Here is a 3,253-nt window from a genome sequence, read left to right as displayed (position 1 = left end):
CCGGACGCGACTTGAATCCTTTTTTTTGGGTTGGGATTGGGTTATATATAGACCCGACCCAATCCGAATAACCTATTGTGTCAAAAATTTTAGTCGTTGACCCGATCCGACCCGATCTTTTATTAGGTTAGGCGTAGGTCCAATATTATGACCTAAACAAAAAACCGGCCGATCGGGTCGGGGTCACTCAAGATCTGGTCCAACCAGACCTATTTGCGCCCCTATAAATAACTAGTTACTTAATAGCTGAGTTTTGAATAAAGAGATCCCCTTTTTCTACCAAAAAATGAGATCCTCTTCAACCAACTTGCCACTCTGGTAAAGGACAAATACGGGGAAGAAAAATATATGGGACGAAAATTATCTCTACAAACTGTCTATACCTTCAAAAATTAAGTTAGGTATCATTGCACATTCAATTGCTTCCTCTCTCAATACGAAAGTTTCAATCATGTATTAATTGAACAAAGTTTAGGCATAGACAATCCTCCAAAAGTTCAAAGGAAAGACAAGTATAGGGAAGGAAATATCCATGAACCTCTCTTTTACGGGGACGAACTAATACAATTGGTAAAGCTATCATGGTTGGATGCTAAAGACCTGGTTCACGTCTGACCTCATCCCAGTTTTGGACAAGCTTCCTTCTACGCCATTTAATACTCAGTTCTTTCTTTATTCGGTCTTTTACCATGATGTTCCTTGACCATTACCATTTAATTTTCAGTTCCACATGTGCTAGTTATAGAGGATTTGCACACACTTACACTAGTTCTTGTATACAATTATGTTATCCCCGTTCACAATCATATTGTTCATGTGCACAGTTATTTGTAGCTACGTATGTATCAAAGAATAAGTACGCACAACCGTTAGCAACCGGAAATTAAACTGAGGCTGTCGACTTAACTGGGCCGAATCTAACGTGAGGCAGGTGTTAAGAGACTAGGAGTCCCAGCCAACAGAGACTAAATGTTATAGTCGGGTCAATGGAAGGACGAGCTATCAATTTATTGAAAGTTTTATGGATCTCTCTTCCGGTCACACACGCACATATTCTTGACACGCTTCTTTTGAGTTGGGAGACATTTTTTTAAGCAAATGAGTTGGGAGAAAGATGTATCATTCCATAAATCCTCTTCCGTCAAGAGAGCACTTTATTTCACCCTTGACCTTTTTGTTTCAATGGAAAGTATTAGGTTTTAACTAAACCTAAAAGTAGTTCTATGGCTAACGTATATGAGAGGTCCCAAATTCAACTTGAGGGGGAAGAAGGGGTTTCTTTCTTTCTTCTAAAAGAAAAGGGAAGCCCGTGCAATCTATGAGGGCTCGTTTGGTTCGCCAAAAGCTTTTTTCCATCCTAGAAATAGGATTCCCGAAAAGCAGATTTCTAGGAAAAGGATGACTGGGAAAGTACTTTTGGCATATTTGGTTGACAATGAAAAAGTGACAGATTTTCAGAGTGCTTATGTTTGGTTGACCATCCACTTTTCTGAGAAAGTTATGTGTAATTCCTATTATACCTTTAATAAAAATTAGGTCTTTAATGCCTCTTTAATGTTGAATGGCCTTTTTGGAAAAAATAAAAATGGAATAATTTCCGACTCATGGGAAAGTAATTTTCTCATGTCTCTTATGGAAAAGACTTTTCCATAAAATATGGGAATCATATTTCCATGGGAATACAACTTTTCCATCTTTTTCCTTTAAAAACTCCAACCAAACAAGAGATATCTCATTATTTTCCCGTTGACCATATATTTTTCGTTCTTTTCATGCGAACCATACAAGCCATGATACTCGCATTTGTTTTTATACGAGAGTAGCAATAGTAGACCTCATCACTTTAGGTAACACATTAGGTGTGCATGCAAATACGTTAGGTTAGCAACTAGGTGCATTCGCTCAAAAAAAAAAAAAAAGGAAGGAAGGAAATAAAAGAAAAAGATGGCGATGAAGCTGGAAATGCACGTATCTAGTGCACGCAAATTTGTTGCATCTTTCCCTAGATTGTTTCAACGAGAAACAAAGGAAGCATGCATGCTTCCAGGCTGAGCGAGTTTAATGCAGAGGAATTGAAATTTTGCAGTTAATAAACTGTGGCATCGGTGGATTCACATGTCTATCTATCTGGCTTTCTAAATTCTGTGATTTTGTTTATTGAGAAAGTTTAGTATAATACGTCAATTGGATATGGCTAGTCCAATCGAAAGAGCATGATGCTCTTTCTTCACATGGATCCTTTCCAAAAGCTGGTGGGGGTCATTAATCAACAACTTGGTCCTCACAAAATATGTAGGATATGTCAATGGCACCACTCAAGGTAGATAGTAGGTTCATGAACCACATGAACTCTTAATTCAAAAGACATTATATATTCTTTTGAATAGTTTCTAGGATTCTTCATCTTGTTACCTAGGCGCCATGTATTACTTTTTGTAAGTTGATAATTCTTTTATCATCACGTTCAAAATTTATTCTGCCAAGCTTTTGGTTCCTATTTCCTAAGTTTCCACAGAAAAGAATATAATTCCATTTTAAATAGCCAAGTGGATGGATAAGATGGTGAATTATTGTTCAAAAGAATATTCGACATAGTGAAGTTTGCAAAAGTCAATAATTACAAATCATAAATCAAGTATAACAAAGCATGCATATATTCCTTCTTTTCTTTTTTGCATGAAGAAGATGCTATGTCTCTATCATCAAATAGTGTTTTTTTTCCTGGTAAACATTATTCATTAGTTTTAAAGTTTTTGGGTTTTTTTTTATGTTACATTAGTTTTAAAGTTCAGTAGCAGCTTTATGAAACCTTTATTACTCAATTTACATGTATGTTTTTCACTCATCCTTATCATCATTATCATCATTGGAAGAAGAACAGATAAAAATAATAAATGAGATTTCGGGTAATTTTTTGAGTCGATCTCTTCTTTTAGATATACTTCACATCCAAGTGTTAAACTATGAGAAATTTAATCAAATTGTGTCGACAATTCGGCTCAAGCTGGTGGAATCCATTTTAACCTTAAATGGGGTAAGACTCAGGGGCGGCCCAATACATTTGGGGGCCTAAGGCAAATCCAATGAATGAGGCCTTTTTTTTTTTAATAATAAATTTTTTTAATAAATATAAAATATTTAAAAAAATGATATAGAAATAGATAGCTATCAAATATACTATTTCAACAAAGATATATAAATTTAATAAAAATAGGTAAAAAACTGTTTTAATTTAATATAATTTTTAAATAAA

The sequence above is a fragment of the Phoenix dactylifera genome, chromosome 16 (assembly GCF_009389715.1).
Source record: "Phoenix dactylifera cultivar Barhee BC4 chromosome 16, palm_55x_up_171113_PBpolish2nd_filt_p, whole genome shotgun sequence".
NCBI classification, from domain to species: Eukaryota; Viridiplantae; Streptophyta; class Magnoliopsida; order Arecales; family Arecaceae; genus Phoenix; species Phoenix dactylifera.
The sequence above is the reverse complement of the archived record's forward strand: the minus strand, read 5'-3'. Positions refer to the sequence as shown.